At 43.0% G+C, this 21,000-nt stretch overlaps 1 protein-coding gene across 2 annotated transcripts in view; it reads right to left on the minus strand.

Moving 5' to 3' along the window:
- Nucleotides 1–21,000, minus strand: part of LARS2 (leucyl-tRNA synthetase 2, mitochondrial) — a 188,978-nt gene that overhangs the window by 155,578 nt on the left and 12,400 nt on the right. Inside the window, exon 1 of one of the 2 annotated variants that reach the window (XM_077859189.1) lies at nucleotides 228–299. The exons of the other annotated variant lie outside the window; for it this stretch is intronic. The gene's annotated coding sequence lies outside the window, so the exon portion shown is untranslated. Of the gene's footprint in view, nucleotides 1–227; nucleotides 300–21,000 lie in introns of those variants that run through there. 2 annotated transcript variants of the gene reach the window in all.

Raw genomic sequence — 21,000 nt, forward strand, 5'->3', positions numbered from 1 at the left:
GGAGACAGAACATAAAGACTCCTAACTCTGGGAAACGAACTAGGGGTGGTGGAAGGGGAGGAGGGCGGGGGGTGGGGGTGAATGGGTGACGGGCACTGAGGGGGGCACTTGACCAGATGAGCACTGGGTGTTATTCTGTATGTTGGCAAATTGAACACCAATAAAAAATAAATTTATTATTAAAAAAATCCTAAAAAAAAAAAAAAAGGATTTGCATCCTAGCTTACCTACAACTGCCTGCTGGCCTTGGGTAGGTCTTGTGACCTCTGGGTCCTTAATGATGGTTCAGGATCTTCTTCCATCATATTCTGTGATTTTTATAGCCCTGTGAAGGGAATTACCTGGCCGTGATTTGGGATAAAGTGTACTTTTCTCACCTGGAAGTGGGCTGGGAGTCAGGAAAGCAGGATTCCTGACCAACCACTTTCCTGGAGGAGTTTATGTACCCACAACCCAACCCCTCACCTGACCCCACTAGTGTTTCTTGCTACAAATGAAGGAATCAACGAACAAATTGTAAAGGACCAGTGGCATATGATTTTTAAAAAGGTAAAGCCTGTTTATTTTATTTTTAAGATTTTATTTATTCATGAGAGACACACAGAGTGAGGCAGAGACGTAGGCAGAGGGAGAAGCAGGCTCCCTGTAGGGAGCTGGATCAGGGACTCAATCCCAGGACCCTGGATCACAACCTGAGCAGGAAGGCAGATGCTCAACCACTGAGCCACCCAGGTGCCCAATAAGCCTGTTTAAAGGAGATTTTGAAGAACTATCTGTGGGCAATCAGGAATACTGAAATGAACTTGGTAATTATGCAAAACTGGTTGATGATCCTAAAGGACAAGAAAAAGTAATGTTTGAGAGCCATCTTTTTCCATTGTTGACATCAGTTGTACTTCTATAAAACAAGTCAGTCCACTACTATACATATTCTACATTTTAACTTCTACTCTTACAATGCTGAACAATGGAAGATAAGGAAAGGTGCATACACCGCTAGCACCAGATAAGTACCAGACCAGCACTCCACCCAAGGGACACACAGGAATTTTTTTGCCCGTTTCCAAGTCTTTAACCAAGTTTCCGGACAGTGGGAAATCTAAATACTTGGCTGTTCAAAGGGTGGGGTCTCCAGACTCCCATCAGCCTCACCTGAAAACTTACTAGAAATGTTGAATCTCAAGTCACACTGTAATCTGCTGAATCAAGCTCTCCATTTTAACAAGATCCCCAGGGGATTTTCAGGCACATGGAAGTTTGAGATTCACTGTCTTAGGATGTGAATGTTAGAAAGGATCTTGAGAACACTCTAGACCAGCCTGCTCCTTTTACAGATGAATAAACCGAGGCCCTACAGAACTGACTTGTCAAGTTCAAGGTCATAAACAAGTTAATGGAAGGTTTGTGATTTGCCACCGGACCTGTAGCCTGCTAGAATAGTGCCCTTCCCAAATTGCAGAAGGGAAGGTCACGAGGATCTGGGGCAGCTACCGCTGCAACCCTCCCACTTCAAAGATTAGGACATTGAGGCCCAGAGATTAGATACAGCTTGCCTAAAGTCATACAGCCAGTTGATGGAAAGGCCAGGATTCCAATCCAAGTCTTCTGATCTCTCCACCCCTGAAACTAGATGCTTGATTAATTTTTTGAAAGATTTTTATATATTTTTTGACACACACACACACACACACAAACACAGAGCACAAGCAGGGGGAGCCAGAGAGAGAGCAGCAGACTCCCCACTAAGCAGGGAGTCCGATGTAGGGCTCTATCCCAGGACCCTGAGATCATAACCAAAGGCAGACGCTCAACCCACTGAGCATCCAGGTGCCCTTAGATGCTTAATTAAAACTGACACCATGGATGCAGTGACTCTCATATTAACATGCTACACTTAAAGTAATTTAGCCTTCAGGTATGTCATGTTTTATCCATCTATAACTAGAGCGCCCTTTCTCTAATTATCCAAAATACTAAACTCTAAGTAGCCTCCACCCTTATGTTGGTTCAAAATCTCTCTTCTCTCTTAAGAATTAAAGTTAACATTGACTTTTCTAGGAGATTATTTCAAATAGAATTTTTCTAAAAGCCATTTGCTTTACTGGAAAGTTGCTATTTTTACATCAAAGAAGACAGTAGCATGAAAGTAAATCCCTTTCACTCTTAAAAAGCTTGCTGCAAAGATGCATTATTGAATGAAAGAGACAAGTTGCTGGGCCATGTAGAAAGTTACCCCACTTTTTATTTTTTTAAAAGGAAAGGAGATAAAAGAAATACATTTGTTAGTATATGTGTGGAAAGAAATCTAGAAAACTATGTCCCTATATCCTGTGATGATCTCTCGGGATGGGGTGGTTCTCTGGGCCTTTCTTTTTATGACAAGCTTCTGTATTCATTTGCTAATTTCTATTAGCTTGTGTGGGAGGCTGAATAATGATTCCCAAAGATATCTAGGTCCTCATCCCTGGAACCTAGGAATGTCACCTTATATGGCAAAAGAGACTTTGCAGATGTGATGAAATTAGGAATCTTGAGATAAGATTATTCTGGATTGGTCAGCCCAGGTGGCTCAGCGGTTTAGCACCGCCTTCAGCCCAAGGCGTGATCCTGGAGACCCAGGATGGAGCCTGCTTCTCTCTCTGCCTGTGTCTCTGACTCTGTCTGTGTCTCCTCATGAATGAATAAATAAAATCTTTTTAAAAAGATTATCCTGGATTATCTTGCTGGGCCCTACATTCCATTATATCTGTCCTACTAAGAGAGAGGCAGAGGGAAGTTTGAGACAGAAGAGGCAATGTGACTCCTAAAGCAAGATGCTACCCTTTTGGTTTATTTATTAAAAAAAAAAAGATTTTGGGATCCCTGGGTGGCGCAGTGGTTTGGCGCCTGCCTTTGGCCCAGGGCGCGATCCTGGAGACCTGGGATCGAATCCCACATCGGGCTCCCAGTGCATGGAGCCTGTTTCTCCCTCTGCCTGTGTCTCTGCCTCTCTCTCTCTCTCTCTCTGTGTGACTATCATAAATAAATAAAAATTAAAAAAAAGAAAAAAAGATTTTACTGATTTATTCATGAGAGACACAGAGAGAGAGGCAGCGACATAAGCAGAGGGAGAAGCAGGCTCCCCACAAGGAGCCCGATGCGGGACTCAATCCCAGGACCTGAGCCAAAGATGCTCAACCACTGAGCCACCCAGGTGCCCCCATACCCTTCTGGTTTAGAAGATGAAGGACCCTGAGCCAAGGAATGCAATAAGTCAGCTCTGGAAGATATAAAACACAAGAATATAGATTCTCCCATATGATTCAGCAACTCCACTTCTGGGAGATACCCTGAAGAGTTGAAAGCAGAGTCTTAAAGAGATACTTGCACACTCATGTTCATAGAGGCATTATTCACAATAGCCAAAAGGTGGAAGCAACCCAAGTGTCCATTGAGTCATGAGTGGATGGAGTAAAATATGATGTTAACCTATAATGGAATATTATTCAGCCTTGAAAAGGAAGCAAATTCTTACACATGCTACAACATGGATGAACCTTGAAGACATTTAATTTGTTTAATAGGCACAATGTTTCAGTTTGGGAAGATGAAAATGTCCAGGGGGACAGTTGGTGGTAAGTAGCTACATAACAACATGAATATACTTAATGCCACTAAACTATACACTTAAAAATGGTTCAAATGGTGTTTCATGAATATTTTAATAAAAAAAGAAAGAGAAGAAAACAGATCCTCTCCTAAAACTCCCAAGGGGAGTGCTGACAACTTGATTTAGACCCAGTGACACTGATGGTCAAGCCACCAAGTTTGTAGTAATTTGTTACGGTAGCCATAGGAAGCGTGATAGTTCAGCTTCCATGACTTTCTATGCAGAAAAAAATCAAGAAGATTTTTTGGTAATAAATAAATTAATGCCCATCACCATGTGTTTGGTTTGAAGGGGTGTGGTGGCTTCCCTTCTCTACTCTCTGTTCATTTCCTTACCCCTCCCACTTGCTCTGCATTCTCTTTGTCTAATATAAAAGCTTGTGTGTCAGCAATTTCCAGAATTAGGAGTCTCCATTTCTTTTCCTCAGTGTAAAAATAAGACTATTCCTCTATCTTACCTCACAAGGTAAGGCAAATTTACTAGAAGTGACTTAGAAGTGCCGAAGTCATAAATAATTCCAACCGGACACTTATTTCCATGCTTTTGTGATCTTTCCAAAAATAAGTCACTGGGGCAGCCATGTAAATTCTTCCCTGAGCTGTCACATTTCAGACATTGATTCAGGTCTTCTGGGAATGGCATTCAGTTATCCATTATGGAGACAAAAGCAAAACCCAAGATTCTTACTACTATATGGATTGTTTTACGATTAAAAAAAATGCCTGAGTCCTGATAATCAAATCACTTAAGGTGTAGATAGACTTATCATCTATGCTTCACAGCAACACCTGTTCTTCCCTCTTTCCTGACCAGGGCTTCTAGACTTCCCTGAAGGAAACCACCCCTGTACCCCAAATCTGAGCCATTTAGTCTTGTGGACTTGACCTTTCATCCCCAGGTCAGAGGTCTGGCTGAATCAATCTGCTCATTCCATCCCCTGACCACAGAGACAGTTCAGACAGGCACTTGACCTAAGCCAGAGCTCTCAGAAGGAAGCACAGAAGCCTTCTGCTGGGAACATTAGAACCAAGATTCTCGGGGATCCCTGGGTGGCTCAGTGGTTTAGCGCCTGCCTTTGGCCCAGGGCGCGATCCTGGAGTCCCGGGATTGAGTCCCACGTTGGGCTCCTGGCATGGAGCCTGCTTCTCTCTCTCTCTCTCTCTCTCTCTCTCTCATAAATAAATAAATAAATCTTAAAAAAAAATAGAACCAAGATTCTCTTTCTTGGCTGCTAGTTGCTGCCTCAAACATTCCAGAATCACATTAGGAGAGCCTGCTAAGACTGGATGCAGAAGAAGTGGGTCCTGGTACCACAGAAGGATCTGCTCAATCAAGCCCTGCCTGAAGCTAAATCGCCTTTCAACTTCCCATGCACAGGAGCTGGGGAGGCCCCTTAGTTGCTGAAGCCAGTTCAACTGGGGTTTTCTGTTCATCACAACAAAAGTTATCCTGCTATACCCGCCTACCCAACTGACAGGGACGTCACCCACCCTTCTCCCTCCCTCCACATGGAAACCGTCTCCAGGTTTTGTTACCTCTGCTCTCAAATAGCTTTCCCCAGCCCTCCACTGTCGCCTGGCACTTAATACAACCCTCCTCTCTCACCTGCACTGTTGCAATGGCCTCTTTACCACTTCCTAGTCATCTATCTACCACTAAGGACAGTACACGGTGGGTACTCGGTGTATGTCTTTTAAATGCAATCTTTTAAAACTGGCAAGTACACAGATTCCATATTTGTGAATTCATCTACTCTCTAAAATCTGTGTTAACCCCAAAATCAATACTTGTGGCACCTTTGTGGTCATTCACAGACATACACAGAGGAGTGAAAAGTTTGAGTGCCACCCCCCCATCCCATGCATGTTCCCATGAGACCTAACAAGATGCCACTCTACCTCGTTGTTTTGGCTCTTATACTATAAACAGAGTATTTTTCCAGGATATTACATGCCATGTTTTTTTATATTTTTGTGCTTTCTGCTAGTGAGTTCACGGTTGAAAATGGATCTGAAGAAAAGCACAGAAGTCCCGGTTCCAAGCACAATAAAGCTGCGATGTGTCTTATGGGGAAAGAATGTGTGTTAGATGATCTTTGTTCAGGCATGAGTTACAGGGCTCTGGGCTGTAAGTTCAACGTTAATGAATCAACAATCTATATTAAATAGGTGTCAGTAAGCAGAAACTCACATACAAGAAATGGATCAGCTGGCAAAAACTTTATGACCAGAGGCTTTCAGGAACCTAACCCTGTATTTTCCTTAGAAGAAATGCTTCAATATTCGCTAATGTAGAGCTCGGGTGACTTTATAGAACAAAATTACTGTGAATGATGTGAAACAACTAACTGCATGTGGAAAGCAAAAAGGAGTGACCCAGCTCTTCTGACATCATAGTTATCAAGAGCACATGCTCTGGGCAGAGGCAGCCTGGCTTTTAGCTCAGCTCTACCACTCTCAAGATGAATGGTTGTGGGCAATTTCCTCAGCCTCCTTGATTCTCAGTTGCTCTGCCTGTAAAAGAGGATTGTTGTGCTCACCTATTAGGTTGCTGGGAGGATGAAAAATTTGTAAATGAAATTATGTAAAGTGTTTGGCCAAGTTACAGAGTAAATACTCAATAAACAGGATCTATTGCTTTTGTCATTTTTATTGAATTTAAAGAACTGGCCTACACACACTACAAGTGCTTGGCAAATGCCAAGATTGTACGGGAAAGAAAGAGATCTCCTGTCTAGTACTGACCCCATTCAGGCCAGGAGGGAGTGGCATGGAATGTGCCCTGGTGATATTTTTACCAGAGTGCAAGCTCCTTGAGGACAGGAACTGAATCTTGCACACACCTTCAGTGATGTGATGCCAAATGAGTAAGCTCAAGAGGGAGGCAGATCCAGGGAAGAATCATAGTTTAGGGACACCTAGGTGGCTCGATCGCTTAAGCATCTGCCTTCAGCTCAGATCATGATCTCAGGGTCATGGGACCGAGCCCTAGGGAGTCTGCTTCTTCCTCTCCCACTCCCTCTGTGTCCCTTTATCTCTCTCTCTCTCTCTCTCTCAAATAAAAAAAATATCTTTTAAAAAATAAAGAATCACAGTTTAATTACTTACTGGCTGTGTGAACTTGGACAGACCACCTACCTTGCTTTTTTTTTTTTTTACCTCCAATGATAATTAATAGCGTCTGCCTTGCAGAGATGGTGTCACTGTTAAGTACAACAACCCTCTTATGGTGCCTGGCATATGGGTCTTTTGGTAAATGTTGGATTCCCATCCCAGCAGAGGCCAGTTTCCTTGATTATATCTCAGCCCACTCACTGGCCCCTCAGACCTTGCTCCTTGGCTATAATTTCCCACTTTTCCTTATTTTATATCCAGACCTGGGCCTAATACCCCTCCCCTACTGCAAAACCCCATTGCAGTGGTCCCTACGTCTATTTGAAAAGTGCCCCTCACTGTTTTAACAAATGTCATGGATAATTCTTTAACAGTTCTTACTGAGCTGAAAGTCAAATCAGCAGCATTGATGGGCCAAAAGACTCATGATAATCTTTGCAGAGCCAGGATCAGAGAGGTCAGTAACTGGGAAAATAAGAGTAGATGCCCTTCTGAAAGTTGCCACAATGCAATCTTGACCTTGAAGGGTCTGGAGTAAAATCATTATTTTCCTAGGTGCCTGATATTAAAAAGCACTCACTTTTGTCATCCCTTCCAGGGTACAAAGTCTACTGAAAGTGATCTCATTTGTTGACTTTTTAGATTTGGGGTCCTCCCTCTGAATACCTTATAGTTCTTGAGTGTTTATGAGAAAACCCATTTGGAGTGGCTAACACAACAATTATACTTGGACACAGAAACAGAGCTTGGGATTAAGCTTTTAATCTGTTCATTACAGGGGAGAAAAAAAATCTTTTCTATTGCTGCAAATCTTCTTAGGCCTTGTGATTGCTTCTAGAAAAAGATAATCCTATTTGAAGAAATACTGAATGTATAAAACAGTACAGATGGTCCCCGACATACGATGGTTCTACTTATGATTTTTTGACTTACAATGGTGAGAAAGTGATATGCATTCAGGAGAAACTGTACTTTGAATTTTGAATTTTGATCTTTTCCCAGGCTAGTGCTATGTGGTCTGATCCTTCTCTCATGATGCTGGGCAGGGGCAGAGAGCACAACTGCCAGTCAGTCCCGGGATCACAAGGGTGAACAATCAATAAATACAGTTACAATCATTCTGTTTTTCATTTTCAAGACACTATTCAATAAATTATGTGAGATATTCAGTAGTATATTAACAAATAGGCTTGGTGTTGGATGATTTTTTTCCAACTGTAGGCTAATATAAGTATTCTGAGAATGTTTCAATTAGGCAAGCCTAAACTGTGATGTTCAGTAGGTTAGGTGCATTAAATGCATTTTCGATTTGCAGTACTTTCTACATGTGGTGGGTTTATCAAGACATAATAACACCACAGTAAGTCAAGGAAAAGCTGTATTGAGTTAAATTTGACCTGAATATATTCAGAATGTGTTATTGCTTGTCTAAGAGTGGTCTACAGGTAACGTGAATTTATTTGCAAATGCATAAAGTGTATCTTGCTTATCTGTAGATGATATCTGCAACTTTAATAAATAAATGTTAATAAGATCTTACAGTTCCTACACCTCTGCCATTAATTTGGCATTTAGTCACCATCTTTTGGCATCTCTATATTCTTGTAAAGTAGTCTTGACTTTATATGCATATGTCTTCTCCTAAGTAGACAATAAACTAAATCAATGATCATACTTCTCCCATCCTTGACCAGTAGTATAGTTTTATACACACAGAACACAAGTTGTATGTTACTCCCTAAGATCTAGATTAGTGTTTTTCATCCCAACTTATACAGCAGACAAATAGAGACATCATAGACCTCAGTTTCCTACTCTGCCCAATTTATGGGGCATACAGATAATGTTTGTAAAGAATTAAGAAACTCTGGGCACATGAAGGGAGGTTGGGAAGTGGTGGGCTGATATTAATGGTAACAGTAATGTAACTGCTCCTCAGTGTCCTGTAATGGCTAGAAGGGCTTACTGGCAGTAGCCTTCCAGTGGTTGATAACAAACACACCCCAAGTAGAGAAGGTGGTGCCAAACATATCTATATTTTTTCTACTAGTCACCTTTCAGACCAACCAGAATATGTGTCTGAGAAGCAAGCACCTGGAGTCGTTCTTTCTAGTCTCTTCTCTCCTCCCTCCTCATTCCCTGTAAACAACCCCCCCCCTTTTTTTAATTTCATGACCCTCCCTCCACCTACAGAGTGTCTAAATCTCAAAAACAAATCACCTTTTCTCTTCCTAATATTGGCTGCCTTTTGTAGCAGAACTTCATGTTCTTCTGCTGAATGACCTCTCTCCTACCAGTGTGCAACATAAAAATAATAAAGGGAGCTGAGGGGCTAAAAATCCTGGTCAGCTGAACAATAACAACAAAATCTCCATGACCAGAAGGAGCAGCAGCAGTATCACTCATCAGCATCACCATCCACCATCACCATAATCCATCAGCATCACTATCATCATCACAATCCATCAGTATCACCATAAGCATCACCCATCACCCTCAGTATCACCACCATCATCATCCATCAGCATCAGTATCACCATCACTGTCAGTGGCAGCAGCAGCATCCAAATTCTCTATGTGAAGCCCAAGGTGAAAGGAGGACAGGAGGAAAGAAAGAAAGAGAAGCTGAGTTCAAGTGCCTGTCAAGAGAAAGAGAAGGAAGATAAAAAGAAGAGAAGGAACAGAAGGAGAGGCAGAAGATCAAAAGGAGAAAGAGAAGATAACTGAGGAGGAGGAGGAGTAGAGGAATATAGAAGGGAAGAGGTATGGGACAGGCAATGAGACATTGTCCCCAGCCCTCAGCTCAGGGTAGGGAAATGCTATTTCCTGTACACAAAGGGTTGAAAAGAGAGGATGATCACCAAGATGCAATTTCTCAGTTAACTGGACTGTTCTGTTTAAATTAGGACCACCCTGGCCCCAGAAAGAGGAGGATGATGATAGGAGCCCTCAGTTACAGGACCCTGGTACTGCATACCAAACTGGGTGGCAGAAAACAAACTGTTGTACCTCTCTAATCCCCAGGCTCTTCATCTCTAAAGGGGACAGGCACAGTACCTACCTCATAGACTTGTTGTAGGGCTTAAATAAGAGAATGCACGTAAAGCAGTTGGCACAGCTCCTGGCACAATGTAATGGCGGCCCTTGGTACTGTATGTGGGACTTCCTCTCCCAGGAGCTCAGGGTGGGGCAGGCAAGGCAAGCTGGCTAGTGTGTCCATCCAGTAGATCTACAGGCTGATGACAAATTGCAAAGAGGTATGTATTCTATACTTTTCTTTAGTTCAGTTCCCACAGCATCTACAAGGTATGAGACAGGATTAGTTGAACCTCTGCTTCTCATATATGTATGTGCATAGGACTCACCCAGTTATGAGAAAGTCTGGGGCGGGCCTGAGATTCTGCATTTCTAACAGGCTCCCAGGAGATACTGATGCTGCCAGCCCACGGCCTGCCTTGTGAGTAGCAAAGAGCTAACTGATGGCCCTGGTGTCACACAGTCAGTTGTAACATAAAAGTGATGCAGGGATAAAGACAAGATACATGACCACTGATGTGCTCCCCAATCCCTACTTATTCTGTTAAATTTGGGAGCAAAACCCCATCTGAATGAGTGGGAAGCTTGGATAATAGAACCTTAATAAGATGAAAGGAATGGAGGAAGGAGAGAAAGAAGTAAAATGGAATGAAAACGCTTCAAAGGCCATATAGTAAAAAGATAAATGAACAGAATTTTGCCAAATAGAAATTGGTCCTATTGGACTTACTTATAAATACATTCAAATTATTTGAAATTAGTCAACTGTTGGTCAAATGGAGACTGCCAAAGTACCTTGGGAAAGATTTTTAAGAGTGTTAACATCTCTCCATCTGAGTCTTGCTTACACATTAAATATGCTTAGCAGCTCCAAAGGCAAAGACTAATCCCTATCAAAATAATCACGTTTCCTTCTGAATTGAACTAACCACAAATGAACAACTCAATTCAACCCACCAAACAATGTCTGAACATCCTGTATATACAGCACCATCGTCAGTCCTGCACAAAAGGGAAAAAGATACCAAATGCATATTCTCAGGAGCTCAGGGCTGATGGTGGAGACAGACAATTGAAACTCTTCTCTTCCATAATCTATGATGGTGGTAAGAATGGGGACTATGGAACACAGAGGAGGGACACATCTCTCAGCCTGGAGAGGAAGGAGAGAGCATGCAGGGGGTAGAGAGAGATCAGGAAAGACATCCTGGAGGAAGTGGTTAGAGTGCTATCCTCTTTGTGTAATTGTAAAACAATCTTCTGGATGTCCATTCTTCACAACCCCAAAACCACATGTAGGAAGATGGTTAGATGCCCGGCCAGAAAAGCAGTCTCTGAAGTTCTCTGGCTTCCACCGTCTGGAAGAGCTGGCTGGGAAGTCTTCAGTTCCTTGGCTCTTTGACCATTCCTATCTCTCATCGCCAGTAGGGGGCAGAACCAGCAGCCCTGAGTAAAAAGAAGTCTCCAGGAATTGCACTGAAATTGCAATTAGCATCTCATTAGCATCCTTTGACAGCAGAAAAGGCAGAAATAATTCATTGGTTCTGCTCTAGAATATCAAATGGAGTGGTCCAAACTCTCCTGCAGAAAGGGCAAGCCTAAGGAGCTAGGGGAAGGTTGAAATGCGGCATCAGCTCTTACCCTGGATAGTCTTCCCTCATGGGCCCACAGGGCCACTCTCATGGAAGAGAAAAAGTGATGCATCACTTTCCCTTCACCCAAGGAGACCCTCTGAAAAAAAGGGAAACTGACCAGGGTGACCCACTTTCGAAACAGAATAAAGATTCATTTTCAGGAAGCTCACAATAAGCCTAGATCAGCCTTTTCCGAGGCTCCCATCCGGCAAAAGATCCATGCCAAATTATGAGAAGTTTTGCAATTCAGAGACTTTAAAAGCATTGTCTGACAAAGGGTTTTCCCAAAAATTATTGACCACGGAATCATTTTTTTTTTTTTAAATTGCTGAGGACTTATTAGCTTTCATCAAACACTTGTGTTCCATGAAGCTGAGCTGCAGTGAGTCCAAAGGCTATCTGTTCACAGAATTTCTTCTTGCTCAGGTGGGGTCAGTCTTTGTTCTATCAAGGCTTTCAACTGACTGGACAAGGCCCCCACATTATGGAGGGGGAATCCACATTAGTGAAAGTTTACTGATTGTTGATTTCATCCAAAAAGCACTTTCAGAGAGGCATACAAAATAATATTTGGCCAACTACCTGGGCACCCATGACCCAATCAAGTGGACACATAACATTAACCATCCCAGTGACCAGTCTGGTATCATGTCACTCCATATAGTGCGGCAAAGGAGCCCACCTGGGGCTGGAGGAGCTGAAACCTTCCTAACTGGCTCACTCATGCAGCAGGTGAGTTAGTGCTGGCTATGGGCTGGTTGCTCAGCTAGATCTGTTGGTGTGGAGATGGGGGACTGGGTTTCTCTCTCTCTGGGCTTCTCCATGAGGTTGCCTGGACTTTCTCCAGCAAGATGACTGACTTCAGGAGCAGGTGTTCCAGGACATATTATAACCCACCCTCAAACTACATTTCTGAAATGTACAAAATACCCTCCAAAGTCACATCCCTCTACCACCCCTGGCTTGAGGACCAGGGTCTCATCATCTAAATGAGGCTCAGATATGGATGTGTCTTCTCAGGTACACTTCAAAGATAGACACAGAACTTTCTGCCCACTGAGAAGTGGGGTGTATGTCCCCTTCCCGGGAATCTGGGGAGCTCCATTGATCTGGTTGAGAAACAGAAGATGGAAAAGTAACACCATACCTGCTTCTAGGTCTGGGCCTTAAAGAGATTGGTGCTTCCTACTTTCTCTTGGAGCTTGCTCTGGGCCCTAAACCACCATGAAGTCCAATAACCATGAGACCACAGTGCTGGAGCAGCCCCATGTAGATAGATGTTCCAGTCAGTAGTCACTACTGAGCCCAGCCTTCCAGCCCGTTCCCCACAAGGCTCCAGACATGTGAGTAACACCATCTTGGACCCTTTAGACCAGTCCGGACACCAGAAGCATACCACTGAGTAACCTTCATGAGTTATGTCTGCCTAGATTCCTGACCCACAAAATTACATATTAAAATAATTGTTGTTTTAAACCACAGCAAATAGATAATAGGAACAAACAGTATTTTAACTTTTTTTTTTAGTTCATTAGTTTATAAACTCTTGGCTTTGTGTTTAATAGCAGAAACCTCTTTTCCAATAAAATTTCACACAGAACCCTAGTATATAAAGAGATCTAAGAAAGCTACTTTGCCTAAGTAACAGTGGGGGACTTGAACTCCTTCAACCTTCTTATCTCTGCCCTGTGGCTAAGGCACCTCTGGAAACATGTAGAAACCTCAGGACACAATCAAAGACTGCAAATCCAGTCCTACTCTTTGTTCTATAAAGACCATATTTGAGGTTCAAGGACTAAATGGCTTGCTTTATGTAAGCACTTCTCAAAATGCGGTTCCCAGATCATCAGTAGCATCAGCACCATCTGGAAATTTATTAGAAATGCAAAATCTCCAGCAATATTCCAGATCTACCAAATCAGAAACTCTGGGGTGGGGCCCAGCACCCCATGTTTTAACAAGCTCTGCAGGGGATTCTTTCACAACCTGTGGTTGAAGAACCACTGTTCTATATCACAGAGTGAGGTGATTACCAAGCACATATTTTGACTTGATCAAGACCTGGGTTTGAATCCAGCATGCTTCTTAGATTTGTGACTTAGGCAAGTTGCTTAGTGTCTCAGCTTCAGTTTCCTTCTCTGGAAAGAGAAGGAAGTAGTAACTATTGGTGACACCCTCTGATGGTCCCAACCATCTTGGGTGATGGAAACAAAGAGAGGACTATAACAGCCAGGTAGATATGGTGACTGAGCCCAGCTGGAAGAGGGAGTGGCTGCCATTTCCTGAGTCAGGGTTCTGGGGTTTTCTTCTAAGTATTCTTGATTAATTCCAACAGGGCAAGGGAGGCAATGAGGATATGCAAACACTGAGATTTAATTTACACTGACCAGCTTCACTAGAATTTCGTAAAAGCCTCCAGTGCATAGATTTGGGCCCACTATGGTCGTGCCCCTGCCTGCGGCCCCAGCCCAGGAGCCCTTTGCCCCTCCCAGCTCCTCCCTGGACCACCCTGCACACAGGATGTAACAAGCCAGACTACCACTGGTTCCGCCTCTAATGACTTCATCTGCCTATTTTTTCCTACTTTCTTGCAATAATGTCAATACAAGAAGGAGGAGGTTGTCAGGGCAACCCAGAGTGGAGGTGGGAAGTCCATCGTTGACCTAAACTTTAAGTCTATTTAGTTAAACACCCACTGAGTTCTTGGCTGCCCTGTTTCCTGGTAGCAAGAATGTAAAAATTCCACATTTTCTGTTTTTCTCTTTTCTCTCCCTCTAATAATCTCTACCTCTCCCCTGCCTCTCTCCGCTCTCTGCAGAGTTGGCCTGACCTGTGTACATTCTCCTGGATTTACTAGCTTTAACTCCTTCTGTTTCTATGAGCTAACATTGATACCTTTTTCTCCCTGACTCAATAGTTCAAGACCCTCCAATACCCCATCTGATTAGTATTGTTCACCCCACACCATCCGGGGCAGGAATTACATGAGGCTGAGCATGAGGAGGGCTGAGAGCAGGTGGCAGACACACGAAGTCAGGGCAGGTGGTGTTACTGTCTTATTAATTCCCATCTCCCTGGCCTGCATTTTCTCTATTACAAAACCAGAATGTTGGTCTCAGAGTAGCCATAATTGTGTTACAATACCATTTAAAATGATAAAGAAAAGTCTGGAGAGGGAAAAAAACAGAGCACAGGCAGAGATTATGTCTAGGAAATGAGATAATAATTTTTTATATTTTTCTGTACTTCCTGAATTTAAAAAAAAATGAGTATATGTTAATTTTTAACTTTCTTTTTAAAATAATTGTAGATTTACAGGAAGTTGCAAAAATAGTACAGAGAAGTCCCATGTGCCCTCTACCCAGACATGTATTACTTTATAATAAAAAATGAAGATATTAAAAAAATACTCCTGTATATACAAGAACCAATTGAGAGTTCCCAATGGCCAAATCTGAGATAATTTGAGCAACAAACAATCATAGTAAAGGATTATAAACCATAGGAAGAAAAAAAACATACACAAATCCATATTGATATAAGTAAATACTTGAATAAATAAGAGACAATTCTTCTTTACAGAATTCCAATTAATAAACGTAGAAGGAATGATAGAAATAGAAAATCAACAATAAGCAAACAGCATAGTAATAACTGTCATCTAAAAGCATCATCAATGGCTGCTAAAATTTATGGGCAAAAAAAATGAGAAACAGGATAATTCCATAGTCTCAAGATAATTATTCATTACAAAGGGAAAAACAGAAACTAAGCAGACACTCACCATCTTACCCAAGGGATCAAAGTCAGTATTACCAGTAATGACATGTTGATATCATGCATCCCTGATATGATTCACAAAATCACTTCTGGTATTCTTGTCCAAAATCCATTACCTCAACCTAATCAGAAGAAAACCTCAGACAAACCCAAATTGAAGAACATTCTATAAAATGCTTGACTAGTAAGTACTCTTCAGAAGTGGCAAGGTCAGGGACGCCTGGGTGGCTCAGTGGTTGAGCACCTGCCTTTGGCTCAGAGCATGATCCCAGGGTCCTGGAATCGAGTCCTGTATTGGGCTCTCCATGGGGAGCCTACTTCTCCCTCTGCCTGTGTCTCTGCCTCCTTTTCTCATGAGTAAACAAAATCTTAAAAAATAAATAAATAAATTTAAAAAGATTAAAAAAAAAAAAAGAAGTGGCAAGGTCATAAAAGACAAGGCAAGCTGAGAAACTGCCCCAGATTAAAGAAGGTTAAGGAGACATAAAAACGAAATGCTCTGTGGGGATTCTGGATTGGATTATGAACTAGTCAAAGGAGATTAGTGGAAAAACTGAGTGTACCAGTTAGGATTCTTATATTTAGGCAACAGAAATGAACACTGGTTAAACAAGATCTATCAGGAAAGCATCAGGGCTGGAAGGAAGACGCCAGATTTGAACCTAAACAGACTGGCCCCAGAGGTATAGCTCCTAACCACTACATTTTCCTTACTTTTGACAAATAAACCTTTAAGGAGACATTGTGTTCCAGACACCAGAGATACAAAATTGAGCAAAGACTCAGTCCCTAAATATAATTACAACCATATTGGTATCCCTAGTCCTGAACAGAGTATCAGACTCCTGAAAGATGCTTAATACATGGCAATTGATTGACTCAATGAACCAATGTGGTAGCTAGCCTCCAAGGTGGCCCCCAATGATCCCCACTTTCTTTTACCCCTTGGGTAGTTCCCTCTTATGTTTTGGTCCCAATATGGTAGAAGTGATGGTGTACGATTTCTGAGGCTTGATCATAAAAAACATTGTGGCCTCAATCTCCTTTACCAGGATCAGTTGCTCTGGGGTAACCAGCTGCCAAGTCGTGGACATTGGAATAGTCCAGGTTCAATAGTGAAAAACTGACACCTTCCACCAACAGCCCTGTGGAAAGAGCCATTTTGGAAGCAGATCCTTGAGTCCCAGTCAAACCTGCAGATGACTAAGTGCTGGCTGGCATCTCGGCATCAGCATCACAAGAGACCTCAAGCCAAAACCATCTAGCCAAGTTGCTTCTGATTTCCTGACCTACCAAAACTTTGTGATAATAATTATTGTTGTTTTAGATAACTAAGTATTGGGACAATTTGTTACCCAGCAACAGATAATATAATCAGTGAATAAATGAATGTCAGACCTACACTTTCCCTCTTGGGTCCCATGCTTACCACCGCAGCTTTGACAATATTTGATTGTCATGCCTGCATCACCTAGATGCTCTGAGAACAAAGATGTTCCTTCTTCTCTGGATCCCCTGGCCTGGTGCCATACCTGACATTTAGAAGTTGCTCAAGGGTCCCAGGATCAAGTCCCGCATCAGGCTCCTAGCATGGAGCCTGCTTCTCCCTCTGCCTGTATCTCTGCCTCTCTCTCTCTCTGTCTCTCATGAATAAATAGAAGTTTCTCAGTAAATATTTATTGAATGAATGAGTGCAAAGAGACAAGTGGAGTCCTGAACCCATCTTTATCCAGAATTATTCAGCAGTCCTAAAAGTATTGCCACTGGGGGAGGAAGAAAAGGAATAGATTTTGAATCAGAGCCATGAAATCAGTAGGGTTTTTTTCTCCTGGCTTTCAATCATCAATATTTTTCAAAGGTATTTGATACAGAAGCAAAAGTATTTAGTAAAAAGATCAACACCCTTCCACTACCCACTTGCGTTGGGGATTGGCCAGCCCCTCCTTTCAAGCCACAAATGTATAAAATGACCCTTTGCAGGTCACCTCACTGGGCTGGCTTGTCACTGTTTTGCAAATACCACAATGCAGGGAAATTGATTATATTTAAAATATGCTTCTTTTCATCTACTAAAATAACAAGCAGCCACTAAAAAGCCATATTAATCAATATGTTAAATATGGCATGTTCAGTGGGAAAAACAAGAATGAAATTCCATGTGCATCACAAAGACTATATTAAGACACCTCTTCAGATCTTCTTGACCCTGCCTGTCTCTTAGAGTAGGCAGTGCTGGGGTGACCAGTTCTACGTAGACTCTGGCCATCTTCTCAGAGCTGCAACCTGACATCGTGTGCCCGTGGCTCTTGCCCTTCACCCTGGCCAAGGGAAATATGCTTCTTCCCTCCCCCCACCTATGGCAGGTCTTCATATGGCTCCTCAGACGGTTCTGAGTCCAGCACTCAGTGGTGGCCAATTCCATAATACAGTGCCAACCCCCCACCCCCACCACCACCACCGATTCCTCATCACCACTCCCTGGAATTTCATACCTCAATCAAATACTTGCACAGAAACCTTCGTCTCAGACTCTGCTTTCTGGGGAACAAGACCAAGACAAGTATCACAATGCTAGAATCAAATGTATTTATAGGGACAGAAGCTGCAAGGAAAAGCCCCAATGTGATGGTAGTGGTTATGTTAGGGGTGGGGGGGAATAGGAGTGATTTTTTTCCCCCTATTTTAAACTTTTTTTTAAATGAAGCTTTACTAAAAAACAACAACAACAACAACAACAACAAAAACAAACATGAAGCTTTACTTCTATAATGAAGAAACTCACGTTTAAAAAATCATTTCCATTTTAAAAGTCATTGTCAGAAATAGTCCTGAACTAGATAGAAAAACTGAGGTAATGTCATTTGGAAACCTCTGCTCAGAGGCTCATTGTCTTCCTTAAGGGGCAGGGGTGAGGGTGAGGCCCCGGGAAAGCACACAGCTGTGTGTGGGGCATGCCAGGAGCAGAGGCCATCGGCCTGAATGCTGCTAAGGAGAATCCACCCTCTCTGCCCTGTTGGTTTCTGAGTTTGCATGGAGTGATTCTATGCATTTTGACCAGCTCTAATTTGGCATTTTCTTTTCTTTTTAAAAAAATTTTATTCACGAGAAAGACAGAGAGGCAAAGACATAGGCAGAGGGAGAAGTAGGCTCCCTGCTGGGAGCCTGATGCAGGACTCAATTCCAGGACCCCAGGATCACGAACGACCCCAGCCAAAGGGAGACGCTCAACCACTGAGCCACCCAGGTGCCCCTGGCATTTTCTTCTACTTAAAACGTCTCTATGAATATTGACAGATTTGAACATCCCAGAAACCTCTGAGGCCCTTCTTTGAGAAAAGCTCTTTAAATCCTGTGGGGTCTCCTTACCCTACTTAGTCAATGACCAAGGTTCAGGTGGGGGTCCCAGGGGAAATGGGGTAGGAGATGGGGGTTCTGGTGGAGGACAACCTATGGGTTCCTATGGGCAGGAACAGTCAAGGTAACATCTCTGGATAGGAAGAAAAGCATTGGAACCAGAGGAGGACAGGGTCAACAGAAGGAAGGTCACAAGCAGGATAAGCAGGGATGTCCCCTCGGAGCTGGTCTGGAGTCTTAGAGCCCTCCATCTCGAGACTGATCCTGGTAGATGACAGAGTTGGGGCTGTTAACTTCGAAAAGGGGAACAGAAATCTAGAAATTTCAACCCCTAAATCTCTTTGTTGGCTGCATTTTCTAGTGATGTTTCCAGAGTCACCCAGATGGTTGGTTCTACTTTTCATGCACTGATTTGGGAAATGTTCCAGAGAATCCCTGGCATTCTGGAAAGCCAGATCACAGGGCTTGGAGTAGTATGCTGGGTATTTGCTAAGCTTCTCTGCACTTCAGGGGATCAATTAGACCCTCTAGGCAATGAAATGTCAGACTCCGAAAAGGGTCCCCCAGGGCCTATCTTGTGCCTACAGCACCTCCCTACCCTCATACACACAGTGACCCTGAGGTTGCCCTGCTTGCATCTGGGCTTTTAGAGTTTTCAAATATATTTTCACAGTGCCCTGGAGGTGGCTGGGGTAGTGATCCACATTATCACTCCCATTTTACAGAGGAAGAAGCAGAGGTCAGAGGCCAGGGATTAGGAACACAATAACATGTGACAGAGCTAGAACCTGGGTCAAGCCTTCTGGCCTTAATATTGAGTGGTCTCTCCGTTATACCCCAGGCCAGTAGTTCATAAGCTTCTCGTTCTAAGGACTCCCTTACACTTTTAAAAATTACTGAAGATCCCAGGGTGCCTGGGTGTCTCAGTCAGTTAGCATCCAACTCCTGGTTTTGGCTCAGGTCGTGATCTCATGGGTCATGGGATTGAGCCCTGCTCCTGCTGGCTAGCATGCTCTCGCTCTCTCCCCTTAAAATAAACAAATCTTTTAAAAAATTATTGAAGATCAAAGAGCTTATGTAAGCCCCATGAGAACAGGGACAGGGAGGATCACCCTTTTCTCAACTTTGTGTGTTCACCCACTCCCAATTGTATCCACACGCAGTAGGTGGTCAATTCTTGCAGCAGGATGAGACAGAGGATGGAAAGGGAAGAAGGAAAGATCATACCAGGTCCAATGTCACTGTGTTGTTATCCACGCTACCATCTCACCAGTGCCTCCTCTGGATGCGTCCATTTGCCATAAGCACCTGCCCCTTCCAGAATGTGGACAGTAGTAACCAATAGCTAGAGCCTGCAGACCGTCATCATCATCATCACAGAGCGGGTACACATATGGAGCACTTAGTGTGTACCAGGCACTGTCCTCTCACTATACATGGATGGCATTTACTCAACAAGAGCAACCCTATTTCTCAGCTGGTATGATTGTTATTTTTAAAATAGCTGGCATATACGATTATATTAGTTTCAGGTGTGCTACCTAGGGACTCAACAATTCTATGCATTATGAAATTCAGCTTGTTTTATTTTCACAGATGAGGAAGCTAAGGCACGGAGAGGCTAAATAACCCATCCACAGTCACAAAATTAGTAAATACTGGAACTAGGGTCTGCTCCAGGCTCTGCCAACCTAACAACTGCTTGATGCTGCCTCTCACAGTGGGAAAAGGAATCTGGAAGGAGCTACCATAAGATAGGAGCACGTGAATGGAGAAGTTGGGGGAAATGGCCAGGGCAGCAGCCTCTTCAATTACGTGCAAATATTCCCAAGTTCAGCGGTATACGGGTAAATGTTTAACAATCTACTCTCTGGAGGGGCAGGGGTTGATGAGTAAGCATTTGCCCATTTCCGTGGTATAAATGTTCTCTTACCAGGATACATTTCAAGAGAACAGTGGTTTAACACCAATTCACAATTCACATATTTAAGAATGTGCTCTTGGGAACCAGTAGGAGCCTGCTCCCAACACACCACTGTACACACGGGTCCAGCAACCCATTTAGCCCCTTAGGCATCCAGCAACCCACAAGACACTAACTGAACAACTGCCATGACTATTAGTAATCTCCTTAAACAAATGACAACACTGATTTTCTCAGGGCTACAAGGCTGGAATGAAACGGAGCAAGGGCTCAAATTCGAGTCTCTAGACCCACCACTGGTCAGTATCATGACCACGAGCCACACATGACTACTAACACTAGACATGTGGCTGGTCCAAGCTGAGAGGGCACTGAAAGGATAAAATACACACCAGCTTTTGAAGACTTTGTTGGAAGAAAAAAGAATGTAAGGGATCTCATATATTTGTACGTTAACTGGATGTTGAAATGAGAATATTTGGGATAGGTTGGGTTAAATAAAATATATTA

This window comes from Canis aureus, chromosome 19 (genome assembly GCF_053574225.1).
Source record: "Canis aureus isolate CA01 chromosome 19, VMU_Caureus_v.1.0, whole genome shotgun sequence".
Lineage (NCBI taxonomy): Eukaryota > Metazoa > Chordata > Mammalia > Carnivora > Canidae > Canis > Canis aureus.